We start from the raw sequence: 17,649 nt of genomic DNA, 5'->3' as shown, positions 1-17,649 counted from the left end.
TCGTTCCTTTACCATAATTCGCGGTTAGGCTCGCGGAAATTTCGTCGTTTATACGTAGCAATATTCGACAACCAAAAACACAAAAAACATAAAGTTTCTCGTAGATTTGTGTGTCACGGCGTGGTCCTCTTGTAAGTTGAAAATTCATAAATACAAGTCATTAAAATTTAAGTGACGAACCTGTATTCATTGTATGTGGTAGTTTCAATTTTGGTATCAATTATTTAGATCTAAACTTGGTGCGTTTTTACCATAGCCCATTCAATTATACAAAGTATGTTTTGTAATTAATTGTACGTGTATAAATTAAATCTGTGGTGTCTAATATAGCCTACGTAATACATATTTTTGAAATATACAATATTTACGTAAATTCGGACAAACATTGAAAAAAAACAGTTTGGTTTCTGATCTAAAATTCATTGTTCCAATTCCGTAACCATATTTATTTATACTCTATTTTAACGGCTTTTACACAGGAATATTTTGCAATATTATGTACAATACTATTACTATTATACAGTTTTTTTATATCCATAACTGAACTGCCCCAGCAACAACCTTTTTTAAGTGATAAATGGTGAAGATGTCCACTGAAGAATCCACATTATTACTCTGCATCAGTATTCTGGGCAACGAGGAGTACAAATTTGGTATTTGGTGTAAGCTGCAAAAAATCCAGATTTCTAGTACAACTTTGGTGAATATATGATAGTTATGTTTGATAGTATTATAGTATTATATTTGACAGTTATGTTCTCGTGGATTCTTGTTACATTGCATGGTCAGTCGATAGTAATCAACATAAACGCGTTTCTCTTAGATGCTTGTAACATAACGTTGTGATTTTAATCCCGTTTGCAGATATGTATTTCAAATATGTTGTCATCGTCGATTCTTATACATTAATATTAAGTTTACCCCCGTGTGTCACTAGATTTTTGGACTAAATCCAAGAGCCTACCGTCTAATGAAGCAAAATATGACATCTCGTTGCATAAAATGACTTACAAATAAGGCGCTCTGTTCCGTCAGCTCCGGTAAATATTAAAGTAAAAATAAACAACTGACATGCTGGTGGAGATTTAGATCAATTTTAATTTTGTTTTCGGGAATTAATTAATGCAAATCTTGGAAGCGGAAATTAACCCACTTTCCGACATCCGTTCGAGCTGAAACTCGGCAGATAGGCTCGTTGTCGATGACAATGCATTCTATCAATCATTGATGGCAATCGCGCATACACACGCGGACATATACGCAATTCCATTTACAGCAGTTTATATATGAAATAAACATCGGTCATACCCAATTGGGATTTGGCTCAGTTGTTAGTGCGGTTGACTCCAGTCCTTTGGGAGGAAGGTTCAATCTTTAGTCAAACCAATTTTTTTTTTGTTTTTGTTTTAAAAGACATTTTAAACTCAATGATTTATGTTTAAAAAAGATTAAGGTTTGATTTTTGTATTTGCAGCTGAAAATAAGATATTCAGGTATTAGGATCGATATAATAATATAGACGTTCTTTTTTTTCATCAATTTGAACCGTATAGCTCGAATAAAGTTAGCAGTAGCCAATAAAATTATTCATAATGTATCTTTGTTTGGATAGAGATATGTTTGTGCAATATCTGTGCTCACCTTAGAGAGAACCGATAATTTGGGCTACAGCAACAGTGTACATATATTACATATGCAAGCACGCAGTTAACTCTCTTTAGCAATGGTGTATTATTAATATTGCTGTATCGCAATGCTCCCTTGGTGGATGTGGTACAGTATTGCATAGCGCAACACTCCGCTGCCATATCCGTCCTGTTCACTGCGTTTCAGTTATTACTGTATCGGTAAAAACAAACACTCCCTAAATACGAGATATTCTCAATTACGGAGGTGTTAATTAAATAAATAAAAATTACTATATATTCTGGGAATTATGAAACAAATAAATTATGAATAAACAAATAAACTAAAAAAAGACGAACATTCTCTGATTTCATTTAACCTTACAATATTTTTATTTAAAATATTCCTGTTTTTAATTTAAAAGAATTTAATTGAATTTATTAATTTTAAGTTTAGTATCCCCTTGGAACAGGTTAACTACACTTTGTTTTATTTAAACCTCAAGAATACATACACTTGAGGAACGACGTAGGATATAAGCGACCTGTGCTTCGTTAAAACAAAATGTAAATTCAGAGCTCGACCGTTGCGAACTTGTGAGTCTGGTCAATTTTAGAGTACCTACTCGAAACTAGGCATAAGAACTTATTCCAATGACATGTAATTCACATACAAATTATGTAGCAAACTCGCCAATTTCTCGCCTACATAGATAGAGTTTATCAAATGAATATACCAATGATATTGACATTTTATATGTAACAAATTCGATGTTTAGAACATATTTAAACATTTTTTTTAAATCAATGTATTGTTTCTGATAATTTAGTATTTATTATTATTACTTTATTTTTATTTTTATCGAATGCAAACTAACGTAATGCAAGATATTATTTTTGCATCCATCGTTTAAAATCCTTATTTATTTATATATTTACGCCCTATTGGGCTTTTACAAAAGTAGTTAACAAGTAATACAGGTGTGTTACATAGTTTACAATAAATTATGATTTTTGATTAAATTAAGGTAAATTCAAATTAATAGTGTGGATTACGGAAAGCTAAATATGTATTAAGGAACCTAAACAAAAGTGTATTCACTACAGAGTTGTGAATTCATACATCTCAGTAAAATGATTAAAAATATTTCGTTTTATGACTAATACGGAATCTTTAAACATGTCTACAATATTCCCAAATTTATTTCCAAAATGGTGTAGTCTATTTATAGGTGTATGAGCTTATATGTGCAAATTGTAAACTTTTCTATGTCCTTTGAACCGTTCAACCAACTAACGTAAAATTTAATTGATTTGACATTTTTACGACCAAAAGTATTATCGTGATTTATTTTTGGGGTTTTGCGCCGTTTGCGCTTCTTCCTTCTGTAGCCAACATTTTAGACAGCGTTACAGTGTATATCACTAGGAAAGATGTGTAGATTATTTTTATGTACTCAAAAGTTTGAAATTTTGTGGCGGGTTTGGGTACCGTCGCTCTGGGCACCATTTATTGGATAACCAACACCTCTGAAATAGGCCAACCCACAAGTGGTTCGCTACGTTTGGTGATTTAGCGGGGTTGCCCGGCTTCATCGGGTGAGGTGTGTACACACTGATCCCTAGATTCCTACCCATCCCTCATTCCTCTTTCCTTCCAAGAACTTCCTCTCCTTCCTTTCCTTAAAACCCAAAAACCCTCCACACAGCATTGAATGCTGTGCGGAGGGTTTTTTGTTGTCTGCCTCCGTAATTAGGCGTGCTCGATGCGTTTTTGGCCTTCCCAGGACTTCGTAACAAATCCAAAGCAATGGCAGGTTTCATTCGACCTAAAATTATTTACATCGATTTTTTATTAAATATACAAACACATTACAATAATTTACAAATGTAAATTTTTGAGGCTAATTGCGAAGAGATGATATTTTTTTAACGAAACTGACCAACTCAATTGAGAAATTATTTGTCGTGTTTGAGTTGGGGAGTTATATATACAGGGTGTATCGGCACGTACCCGACAAACTTTAACCAGCTATTCCTTAGCACATTTGGAGTAAAAAATGTTATGGGCACTTTGCTGTCCGGTAACATTTTTTTTTAATAAAAAATGTACTATTCATATTTTCACCACATGTCACCAATATTTTATCCTTTGTCAAAGTTTGAAAATTTGTCTGGCAATATTTTGTTTCGTTGAATAATGTACGTACGTACCTACATTGGCGCGCTTTTACAATCACAACGACATGGCACGGCACCATTCGTCTCATTTTTAACTATTATTATTTAGTGTGTACGAAAGAGCGAGTACACTTTTTGACATCCTTGCATTAGCAAGTTATTAAACAGCTGTTGAACACGAGAAACAATGCTAATGACAGTGACGGAGTATGGATTTTTTATTTATTTTTTGTTTTTAATGGAAAAAAAATGTTACCGGACAGCAAAGAGCCCATAACATTTTTTACTCCAAATGTGCTGAGGAATAGCTGGTTAAAGTTTGTCGGGTACTTGCCGATACACCCTGTATTATTATTATCTATATATTATAATACAAATGAAATCGTCAACTTAGGCCTAGTTGTTTGAACCCGTCCCATCTCATTAGATTATTCACAAATTATTAACAATTGGGACGGGTTGTTTAGAGAATTTGAATAATTCATCAAATTTCACAGTTAATTTTCAAGGACTTTGAAAGTTATATTCAAGTTCTATTATTATTTCAGTTCTCTGAAGCAACTGGCCCATGTTGATATAATAACAGAACTTTCACAGAACTTGAAAATTAACTTTGAAATTTTCTGAAACAACCCGTGCGTGGCTTAATTTTGATTTGAACGCCGATCGAATTATGATTAGCTGTCAAGCACAACATATTAACCATTACCCTTGACTGCTGATCATAATTTGATGAAAGCCTGAAAAAAAACTGAATATTAATAAAAAAAAACGGAATGTTAATAAAAAAAACGGAATGTTAATAAAAAAATTGAGCTGAACTTGTTGGAACTTGGATCACACCAACCTTCATTTATCACAGTACGTAATCTATTTATTTTCAAGTATTATGGAATGTAATGTGTGCAGCACTATTATTGTTATTTGAATGTGGATATCAGATTATTCTGCAACGCACAGCGTTATCAAAATGAATTGTGAAAGTAGTTGCTTATGTTATTTCCATAATAACTTATTGCACATTCCAGCACTTCTTCACTCTCTGGTATAGTGTAACATCAAAGCACTCGATTTTTTTTGTATTCAAAACCGGTAAAACGAGAACCAACGCAAATATATATAGTACCTAAAACTGGTTTCAGTACTTCGGTAGCAAAGAATATTTGAAGAGGTCTTGCGCATCGATCATTTTGTTATTGCTTTGTTTAGAATTTAAAATTGTGTCATTCTTTGTTACAACCACGGAATTACTTCGTATACACTGCGATACACAAGAGCTAGAAGAAGCAACGGGAAGTTTTGGAAGAAACGGGAAGGAGCGATAAGAAGTCAGAAAGAACCAAAATAAGCAAGAAAGAGAAAGAGCAAAATTAAGTAGAAGCCGTGGGCCTAAAAAGCCCTTGACGGAGCAATTCGAGAGCCATTTGAAGCCAAATGATGAGGGGGAAGATGTTTGCAAAAAGCCAAGACCTATTTAAAGTTTTTTTACTGTTTTTTCGAATTCTGTGTCTCATCAAAAACATCAAAAAATCATAAGCCGTTATAACTGCGTTAACAACACAAAAATAAAATAATAATAGTTCATTATGCACCACTGTGCAAAAACTTGCAATTCGGTTCAAAAGTTTCTCTCCGGGCCTTTTTATAACCATGGTAGAAGCAGCGCGAATAATAACATAATGACAACAATGCCTTATCCATCTCATAATACCTTTCTATCCTACATTAACATATTGGCCCTCGGCCAGCGGCCCGTAACCCCGGGTTCGCCACCCAAAAGGGGTCACGAATCATAATAATGATTGTATGAAGCATACAAGATCTTACACTAGTCGAAGGTTATTACAGTTATTTTCACTGACAAGTAATTAGAAGAATCGTGACTGAAAAAGAGTTTCCATTGTTATTTAAAAAACCTGATGAAGTTACATGTACATACTATGTGAGACAGTTTTTCCGCAATGAATGCCTCAAAAACTAAATATCGCCACAGACTAAACATATAACCGGATAATAAAATATATCATCAAGAATCAATTTTTGACTTTTAAGTCAAAATATTGATTTTGCCTGTACGCTTCGGTATGCAGGCACAAGTTCACACTAATTTTGTAGCTAATTTAGTGTATTGAATAAAATGTTGAGTTAATTCCGTTAGTCCGCCTCGGAACAGGAATACCTAGTGAGGAGGACTGCGAATAATATACTTAACTTTGTAATTATAATTGTCGTTAATAAAAAAAAAAAAAAAAAAATTGCGCGTTTTTTTTATATATAACGTAATAATATATTCGTAATTTACTCAAAGTTTATCAGGAAACCCGTTAATTCATTCGTTAAGGCCTGCAATCGCGTTTTTAACCAGATTACCAATCATTGAAGAGATTCTTAATGAATTAGCAATTTACTGATTTTTCTTCGTGTAGGTTAATTAGGTTACGTTTATGCGCTTTTAATGACTTTTTAAAGCTGTGTTGAATTGTCATTGAGTAGAGTTACCACGGAACCATTCATAACAAATGGCTTTGAGTTAAAATGTTGTATCTACAAAAGATAATTTGAAGTTATGATATAATAAAAACTATTCATTGTTAGAAACAATATAAATAGTGTTAAACAAAGGAGATGCTTCAAGTATCAAGAATATTTTATTAAACTTCAAAACTCATCATTTTGTAGTTACATCATTTTAACTCTAAGCCATCGATATCTTTGATGATGACTACCAATACCTTTTACACATCGTCCTGGTCATATTATGACCACTCTCTTACTTCACGCATACGTGCATAATAGATATTGCAATCAATTAACACTAATCGACTCGCCTGTAAATTCCATAAACAGCCACTGATATTGTGGTTTGTGGTTTGGCTCGGTATTTCAGGGCACCTAAACAACAACAAACTTCTATCAGTGGCTCACTGTGTCTTCAGTTGCTTTACTATTCCGCAGCCAAGTGGGGGAGTAAGTAACATTTTTTTTTAATAAAAAATGTACTATTCATATTTTCACCACATGTCACCAATGTTTTATCCTTTGTCAAAGTTTGAAAACCCGTCTGGCAATATTTTATTTCGTTGAATAATGTACGTACGTACCTACGTTGGCGCGCTTTTACAATCACAACGAAATGGCACGGCACCATTCGTCTCATTTTTAACTATTATTATTTAGTGTGTACGAAAGAGCGAGGACACTTTTTGACACACTTGCTAATAACAGCTGTTGAACACGAGAAACAATGCAAATGACAGTGACGGAGTGTGGATTTTTTATTTATTTTTTGTTTTTAATGGAAAAAAAATTTACCGGGCAGCAAAGCGCCCATAACATTTTTTACTCCAAATGTGCTGAGGAATAGCTGGTTAAAGTTTGTCGGGTACTTGCCGATACACCCTCTATAAGTTATCATTAATAATTGACTGAATAATTGGGATTTCTATAGTTTAAAAGCCCATAAGACAGAAAAATGACCCACTTGGTTACATACGTTTTGTTTGGCATCTTGGCCTGTCAAGAGTTAACATAGACTTGATTATCGTGAACGTGATAGCCCGGTGCCGACTGATGAGTAGTGCGAGGGTTTCCCATATGAGTATCTATACTACTTATTACATTTATGCACGACTTTATACGATAATACCATCACCACAGACATCTTCATGATAATATATCTGACGCTATTCATTAGAAAAGTGTCGGTTATCCAAGGTTTCCAACGGTGCTTGTTTTGGAAAGCGGTTTTTATGACTGTTATATTAGTTCCACACGCTTAACAATACTAGGTATGAGCTATGGCCTAAAATTTTAGGCATTTAGGCACAATAAATGACTTATCTGTGCTACACAGGCAAATGAGTATCAGGCTATTCGCTGGTTCGGATCACGGCGTGCGCAAGTAATTTTAATGGAATTAAATTGTGTTATTTCACATTTAATACAAATAAACTTATAATATTATATGTATTATGCTGGTCGAGCGTTCTAAAATGTTGCTTTGGTGTAATACCACCATTCAAAATTGAAACGTTGCTTGAAATGGCTTCAGCTGTGTTTGTAACCAGATAGGTAATTCTACACCTTTTTTATTCCCCCTCCCCCCACACACCCTTCAGCCTCAAAACACAGCCCAATTGGGAATGCCATAGATTCACTGATCCCGGTAGCAGGGAGCAGTTGGGACTCTTGTGTATTTACAAAAAAATGTTCCCAAGAAAGGTTGACTTAAAGCAAATAGATTTTGCCGTTATTTCTACATTTCTAAGGTGTTTCACAAAATTTGAATAATTCTTTAAATTTTAAAGTTAATTTATGAGCTCTATTCAAATTCTGTTATTATCTTTATGGGTGAGTTGCTTCGCAGATCTCAAAAAAATAACAGAACTTGATAATTAACTTTGTAAGTTGATGAATTAACAACCCGTCTTTAATTAACTATTCTGTTTTTTAACAGGGTTAATACCCCTTTCCTAGAGAGAGTCACAAGCCTCCCGACGTACCTAATACTAAGTTACGTCGTAGTTAAATGGGCGGGTACCTTTGTTATTATAAATATTATATTGTATTGACATATGATAACCCCTCGCCGGGCGATCATCACCAACATGACTGGGCCGTGCAAAGTCCAAACCCGAGCCGCCAACTCAAATACCAACACGACTTCATATTAACGCAACATCCCAACACAAACAACTGCATAACTTACTTTTATTACTAACGCAACCAACCTTTTATTACCAACTAGCGCAGAGCCGTTAAAATCACCGGACATTATAATTGTAGGATTGATAATTATTGCATATATAAGCTAAAAAGCGATGACCCTTGAAAAACAAAATCCGTGTTTATTTATCAAGATTTACCTTATAGAAATTTATACAAAAGAAATACATTCCATCAAATATAGCATTTATTAATTTTCTGGTATAAAATATAATTTTTTTATTAGTAGGTAAAGTACATACTAAAGAAATGTATACAAATAAAATCTGGTAAAAAAATGTAATATTGTATGTAGTAGATACTTTATAGATTTTTCGTTTATTATAATCAGTTTCAATTTTGAAAATGACACTTAAATTGAGGGCAAATCCGAGTTATGTAGTTCATTGAGCCAGAGTTACAGACATACAAACAAACTAAATTAGTATTTTTTTATTACCAATACTCTATCTGTGATCTGTACAAACTGACATAATAGTAGGAGGGAGGCAACTTTTTACATTTGGTGTATTAATATTTCTGTGCCACGCGTACCGTCGGTAGACCGACGACGACGACGTAGCACTGACGAGATGGACCGATGGTCCTCGTACGCAGCGCGTGGCACTACTGCTCTTCAATCATCCACCTAAATATTGGCACTATTTCCAGAATTTAATATTTTTATCGGTAAACGGGCAACCAAAGATATTAGAAGAACGAGATATGCTATGTTGGCCGCCGGACCGTAGCCGGAGTACTACCTAATTAGGGTACTTTGAATGGTATCGGGACGTGTACGCACAGAAATCTGTTCTATATATGTATTAGTGCGGATACCTTAGCGTAAGCGAAGGTGTGCAGTAGTATTGGTGAACAAAACCGGCGACACTCGGCAAAACAATTCCACTCAGTACGAACTGCGCATAGCACATCTCGTTCTTCTAATATCTTTGCGGGCAACCATTACACTGGCAATTGAACACACTTTGAAAAGTGATATAAAGTTTTGAAAAGTGATGAAAATGAGGTTACACTTCTAATAACCGAATGCATTGGAACCATTTTATCACTACTCTCCCTCTGGCTGCGATCTTTACAAGCTGGTGGATATTATTGAAGAAGGAATATTTTATCGTGTGTATTAATTTTATATACAATATTTTAAAAGTGTATTCTAGAACTACTAGTGACCCAGATTGAGCAAAAAAATGTTTACTAAGCTTGCTTTTGTTTACGAGTGCGGCACGTCTGTTTGTCGTGTTAAATATAGTGATGAGGTACACATGATAAGTGGTTTCACTTCCTCCATAAGGAGCAATACGAGAAGGTTATTATGCCCAATATCGTTAACTCCTGCGAGCTGGTATCGTAGCTGCGAGAAAGCCCGTCGCTTGTGATAAGCTCCGTTCTGGGGTCGCTGTCGAAAGTGGAGCATCTCTGAATAAGCAATGATAATCAGAAACCAAGTGTGTATATAGTACACACATATAGTATTTCACACTTTTCACAACTAAGGCACGAACTAAACTCCTTGGCAAAAATAAAGTTACATCCCGGGACTATCAATAGTATTATACAATATTAGAATTATAATACTCTCCAGCCTTCGCATTCAGTTCAAGTTCGAGAATATCGTACCAAAGTACCAATGCTGTGTTTTGTCATAACCATGTTGAGATTAGCTCAAGATAACGGCACTGGTAGGATATGAAATATTTAAAGATTGATGTATATTGTTTTTCTAATTCAATTTTTTACTGTTTTACATACGTATTGAAATTATATACATTGTCAATATAATATATTATACCTAGAAATAATCGCTTCATCCGTGTATGTTCATCATCGTCAGTATGTGTATGCTTTTTTGAATTGTTGATGATTTATAATTGAGAACTCACCTACATAACACGTATCTAATATATTTTTTGCGAAGTCGTGGGTTTGACATTTGACAGTATCTAGTTGAAGTATTACACGATCAATGAATTAATTTCGGAATCAAATTTGGGGAGGCGGTAATGGGTACCGCCGGCCCGGGAACCATTTATTGGATAACCAACACCTCTGACTTAAGTTACCACAAGTGGTACGCTGCGTTTGGTGACTTAGCAGGGGTGCTCGGGTTCATGAGGTGATTTTTTTCTAGGTTGGGGCGGGTCGGATCACAAAAGACTGGTTGAAGAAAACCTTTTGACATCGCCTTGTGGGAGGGATGATTCACACGTCCGTCACTCCTTGACCTACTGACTCCCAGATTCCTACACAGCTTTCATACATATTTCCTTCCAAGAACTTCCTCTTATAACTTTCCTTAGAAATACCCTACACACAGCAAGGGTGTGTCAGGGCGTTCCCGGCAGACTTTAACCAGTGATTCCTGGGCTTATTTCGAGTAAAAATGAAGATATTATTTTGCTATCCGGTGTATATTTTTATATTTCAGTGCGATTTTTCGGAAACCTCGATAATTCACGACGCCTTGCAGATATGAAACGCCGAAATTGATTTTTATTGAAGGCAGTGAAAATGAAAGCAAACAAGTCTTAGAAATAGATCCTTTGCCAATTTTAGTGAGAATAGAAGCAAATATACCGCACAGAGTTTTGGCAGCCGGGCGGAAATAGCCGAAGAGTCACTGGGTTGGCAGAATGAATCGTCGTTCATCGTAAAAAGCATCGTCCCGTCTTGCCACGCTTGATGTGCAAGAGTAGGTTTTACCTCCCCGGGCGCGCCAAAGATATTTCACATCAAAAATGCTAATGCAAATTTTCTAACAGCATGTAATTTTTATTTTCTTATCAGAATCTTGTGCTCAATTGATGTATTGTATTTATATATACCTCCAATTGATCTCCAACTCTCCCAACGCTCTAACTAAAACTTCCGAATACGGTTTACGCGAACCGCTTATGGCGTTCTAATAGTGGAACAAGTTTCGACGAGATATTTGTAGGCAATAGCGCCTCTAATTATAGCTCTATGTTTTACTAGTAGCTTACCTGCCCATTCGCATAATAGGTAGATATGTGCATACCCAGTTATTAATTAGGTTACGTTCACGTTTAACGGGTTAATATTGGTATGTGATGGACGTTGCAATGTTTATGATAAAGTTATTTTATCTAAAAAAACTCAATTTTTTTTATTTGGACCTTATTTAAAAAATATGTTTTCCTTAGATTTTCATGAATATAATAGATTACCCCCCTTAAGCACGGTGTATACAAGCCACGTGCTTCAACAAAAATATATAAATCACATTTACATAACATAATAATGATGCTTTTTAATCGCAATAAATCAAATATGGAAAACAACCAAGACTAACAACTAAGACAATCAAATCGAAGCAAGTCTTGTTAACCTTGCAGAGATTAGAATCTATAAAATTATCGTCGTTTCAATCAAAGCCTGCGGATTTAGTAAAATCACTGACAATAATTAGCTAAAATCGATTAAGTTCATCGATCAAGAGCACAATGCGTCGTTACGATATATTAGGGGATAAGGTATCTCGCGATAGGTGTTTGTGTGAAGGCAAGTCTTGCAATTCTGCGATAGCGTGATGAACTGTCGACCGTTGTACCCGGGCCAAAGCGGTGTCTCCAGTCTTCAAGGGGCGCGCTGTGTCCGTCTCAGCTGATTGTGATATCGACGAACGGGTTTTGGCCAGTTTCACGGACGCATATTTATTTTCGGTCTGTTAGGGATTGCGATACCACAACTAAAATACGGTGCCGATATCTCAAAAGTTGTAATCATGCATATATAGCGGTTTTATTACATACTACGTCATTGTATTATTTTGATTAATATAAAAAAAAAACTGAACATAATCTCTTCGAAGAAGCAGAGTTCATTACGCGATTAAAATCACTTTCAATTTATTACTGCAAATCACATGTATATTTCTATATTTAAAACTGTTGATTCGTGATGACATTTCATCATAATATTATTATAAGGAAATATTTTGTTTCACTTATTTATTTGTAATCGGAATTGCTTCACCCAACGTACACCTCCTATCATAACATGTGTCACTTATACCTGTGTAACTGCAGTTCTGTATGTTTCAAGTAAATAATATTAATACAACGTGTAGGTCTTTGTTTATTTAACCCCTCAGGTATCTGGCATATTAACCCTTTTATTATTTGTCGGAGAATTCACGTGTATTTCCGCTTACGAGTATTTCTGTACGCATCCTAAAACTAAAAACGGTTTTTGAAAGGTGATGAAATAAGCTTTCAAATTTTAGGGTTAGAAACAAAACATGTCATATTTGAAATACATATTACATTTTTTAATGCAAAAATATTAAAGTTTATAAAATCCCACCTTTAGTATTTTCCAAATAATTATAAGCAATAATTAGTCGCCTGAAATATCAATACAAATTTAAAATATCTCCCGAGTGAAAATAAATGCCGCCAACGGGGATTGAACCCGTACTTTCTGATGTCCGGTCAGGTGCTCTGAACCACTGAGCTACGTCGGCTAATTTTTTTTAATTATTTTCGGACTTGTCGGACTAATTATTGCTTAAATTTTTTTGAATTTAACCTTCATGCCATGCATAAAACCTTGTCTTATAAACATTAGTTTCTCATTAAAAATAATTTAGTATTTTCGTATAAATGCTTAACTAAAATTACAGATAACGAAAAAATACATATTTTATTAGACAAATGTATTATAAACATTACTGTCATCTCACTTTTTGTCGTTTCATATAAAAATTATTTTTTATTTATTTATTAATCTTAAGTTAGCTCACATCTTCGTGTGTGCTAATAGTTTTATAAACATGTACATTGTTTGGCAAACATAATCTTTTTTTAAATATTTCAATAAAGTCACAAAAAAGAAACATTAATAATTGAGATAGACATATTTTCTTAATTCATAGAGGTTTGTTTCATAGAGGCGTAAATTTTAATTATTCTATAAGTAACTTCTATAATATAAAGTATAGTGTTTTCTCTTTCTAACACTGTTTAGAGCAGGGGTTCCCAAACTTTTTGTACTCTAGAGCACATTCTACAATATCGGTAGGGTGGCGGGCACCACCAAATATTTAATCGACAAACTCCCTTTATAACTTCTCATTTTCCCATAATTTATTTTCTTATATTTATAATTTATTAATAAATAAAAAATTCAAAATAATAAAATTACTATTTAAATTAAAACTCTAACAAATAAGAATAAATTATTTTTTTAATATTTTTTTTTTCATTAACATCAATCAATCAAAGACACAATCACGAATAATCTTTCAATAAAATAATACAATTACCATTAAAAAATTAAGGCTATAACAAATAAATAAAAATAATTCACATTTTTAATTAATGTTTAAGCAAAAAATTCTTTCACTGTCGAATAGTAGCGCACATACGAATCGTTCCGCGGGCACCATGGCGCCCGCGGGCACGGGGTTGGGAACCCCTGGTTTAGAGCATATTTATCAGTAAGATAGTAAGGGTAGCACATACATTTCTATGAGACCATATATGAGCTGTTCCCAAAAGCGAACAAATTGACTCCACTCCACTGGTTTGCAAAACCGAAAAAATTAGCCCGAGTTAAAAATGAGTAATTTTTTCAAAAATTATATTGTTATTTATAATAATAAAATTTGAAAGCATATTTTATCACCATTCTAAAAAAGTTTTTGGTTTTTGGAAACTTTCTTAAATATTCTATTCATTCGGATTTTATTGCAAAGCGGATTTACTTCGACCTTCCGTCAAAATATGGCAGAAGCCTGAGGAGTAAAAGGTGTGTTGAGTTATCATGGACCACCTAGTATTCTTGCTGCAGAATCTTCATCTTCCATATTCGTCGAACGTCACAGCGGTGCTGCCAAGGTCTGGTATCTATGTATAGGAACATGAGGATATTGTGTCCGCCCTTTATTAGCAGCAGACACATACCTGGACGGATGACGAACCTCGTGCTGGCACTGTTGGTGGACGAGGTGGACTCTCTCGCTGCAGCAGCTGGTCCAGTTTCTTTACCACCTAGGATTCTTACTGTAGAGTCTCCATCTTCTATCTTCGTGTCACCTGTTCCTTATTACTTCATTTTACTTAACTTAACTTCACTTTATGTTTGTAATGTTTATATTTGTTGTAATACCTGCATCAACTGTAAAGCGCCCCTGAGGTGATATCTCACAAAAGCGGCGCTATAAAAATTGTCCAATATTATTATTATTGTAACCACCTGATGCCTTGCTGCAGGCGTTATCATCACTAGTCTACCGCAGAGTCCGAGACGGGAACCGGGGCCGAAGTCCACGAGACACAAACACAAAACAAGGCCGCCCGAGCGCGGCAGACGCAGCTAACGCGTTATTTGGGACGTTATCTCTTGCTCATCGCTACCGCCTGTCTTTATAAATAATAATAATGGACAAACAGCTCTAAAACAAACATACTTAGGTACAGTTCAGATGTAAGCGTTACGTGCGAAGAAATTAACGAGTCTAGGATTTTTCCACCTACGCTGGCGCGTGAATCCCGCGAACCATTACATCCATTCTTCCGTTTATAATTTGTGTTCATATCCCACTGAAGTCTGGAGTACTGGAGCCGGGATAACACCCTAGATAATTTTATTTTACATGCAGTTACTTCTACATCTGTAACGTACCAAATTTCTTGTGACATATATTATTTCGACGAGTATTATTATTAGAAGAGCTTATATTCGTGTAAATGAGAAAAAAATCTCTTTTTTTTAAATAATTATCGTCTTACGTATTAGATTCTTACAGGCCCGTTGAACGTGTATGTGGTAGAGCCGGCCTTGAGCCTGCTTTAATACCGTTTCAACCAAACAAACGCTATGGTAATAAGCCATGTTTTTCACTTTTTTAATTTTATTTTTTTATTTGAAACCACACAAGAGTCCCAACTGCTCCCAACCGTCTGGAGCTAGTGAGACTATGGCATCCCAATTTGGGGTATATTGTGAGGCTGGTGATGAAATAAGCCTTCAAATTTTATGGTTAGATATAAACATATAATTTTTGAAATCTAAAATTTTTAATGCTGACATAAAAAAACTTTTAAAAAATATGTTCACCTTACGTTCTTCGTCTAAACAATGAACTAAAATTAAGTATAATATTTATTTTTAATAAAAGTTGTACTTTATAATTGTTCGAGTAGTACGAGTAGTTTGAGTCAAAACAGTACTGCTACGCTCAGTCATTTATTTTATCGGCAAACAGTGTTTTTTTTTAAGAATAATTCAGGTTGAATCTTGAATAGCTGCGACAGATCTCCGGCCGTGTGACGTCACCATAGGTGCGACGGTCGCGCACACACACACACACACACACACACACACACACACACACACACAATGCACATGCACACTTACTTACCCACTCACACACGGATTCATATCGATACCTCAGTTCCAGAGTCTAACTACTAAAAAATTTGCAGTTTTGAGTAAGTATGAGGAAAAGCTTAGAATACCAATATCTACAGTTCCAAAATGTGACAAGTGGTAATCTGTGGTTGTTTTAGAATGACGGTGGCTATTAGTCTTTCGAATTTTACGATTTTAAATTATTCACCAGTTTCATACGTAAACAAATATTGTTCAAGAAATATCACAATTGGGTACTTTAGTCCATTCGCTCACGGGGCAACTGAAACGAAAGTGAAACTGGTCGGCAACTGCCGGTAGCCAACTGGTTGCCAAACAATCTTCTCTCACGGCGCAACTTAAGTTTACGATTTCACAAATTATCTAAGCTTGTTTAACCATAGAATGAAAAAGAACACTTTAGCTGTCATCTGTTATACTGCGATAAAACATTTCTGCAGAATCAAGTGATGCTGAAGCCGCCATTATTTTTTTCTTACATAATCAGGAAGCCTATAGTCTGCTGCTGAGCAAATTTAATATTTTCCTGCTCGGACATAATCTGACCCCTCTTGTAACTAAATTCCGTGCAGTTGAACACATCTACCATTTTTTATGAGCTATGTTATTATAACCTTCTTGTAACTAAATTCCATGCAGTTGGCCACATCTACCATTTTTTATGAATGTTATTATAGCCTTCTTGTAACTAAATTCCGTGCAGTTGAACACATATAACATTCTTTATGCGTTATGTTATTATAGCCTTCTTATAACTAAATTTAGTGCAGTTGAAAATATCTACCATTTTTTTATGAGTTATGTTATTATAGCCTTCAAATTCCGTGCAGTTAAGCACATCTATAATTTATAGCCTTCTTGTAACTGAATTCTGTGCAGTTGGACACATCTACCATTTTAATGAATGTTATTATAGCCTTCTTGTAACTAAATTCCGTGCAGTTGAACACATCTACTATTTATAAGAAAGTATTGCCAACGGCATTCAAAATAGCTACAACGAGTATCTAGATATAGTAATTTATTATGCATTATGAACTCTTGGATTGTGTTTATTCTCTTCATCAGTGTGTTTATTCTCCTACATTTCTATCGGCAGTTACTTTTGCATGTTCCATGTAATATATTGCCGTTTAAAAACCAATTTTGGCAACTGTTGCGTAAGCAAATATTTTAACTATGTTTATGCAATTAAAAAATACCATTATTTATTGCAAATAGTATTGCATTAAAATATTGTCTGATAATTTGTTTATATTTTGATTGATAGCGAGCCTGGTCTGCGTTGCTAAAATAGACTATTCTCATTGTCTGAGTTATACGTCTTATTATTTTATCAGTTTGTACCCAGGCAAAGTTCAGATTGTGTAGGAATATATATTTATTTAAATGAATTACAACAATAAGTAAAATAATAACATCGGGTTTAAAGGTACACAATGATAGTGAAATTACATACCCAGGCTCAACATAATATTATTAAATGGGCATTAACTTTTTTACAACATATTTATTCACTTAAAAAACAAATACCAGGTTTATTTTATATATGTATATCACATACGGCCAAAGGTTTACCTTCGTAGTGATATATTTAAAATATTTTACTTTTGGGTATGTGTCTCAGTGCGTCATCTGTCTCTGCGTAAAAATAACAAACAGAAAATTTCAACAATGTGAAATGTGACAGGCATCGTCTCAAGGTTTGATGTTTTTGGTT

The 17,649-nt window shown here is 34.5% G+C and overlaps 1 protein-coding gene across 2 annotated transcripts in view; it reads left to right on the top strand.

The window, feature by feature from the left end:
- The window catches only part of whd (carnitine O-palmitoyltransferase whd), a 68,317-nt gene that overhangs the window by 23,975 nt on the left and 26,693 nt on the right, over positions 1 to 17,649 (top strand). The window lies entirely within an intron of this gene.

The sequence above is a fragment of the Hesperophylax consimilis genome, chromosome 23 (assembly GCF_061612785.1).
Source record: "Hesperophylax consimilis isolate HC1 chromosome 23, BYU_Hcon_1.0, whole genome shotgun sequence".
NCBI classification, from domain to species: Eukaryota; Metazoa; Arthropoda; class Insecta; order Trichoptera; family Limnephilidae; genus Hesperophylax; species Hesperophylax consimilis.
The sequence above is the reverse complement of the archived record's forward strand: the minus strand, read 5'-3'. Positions and strand labels throughout refer to the sequence as shown.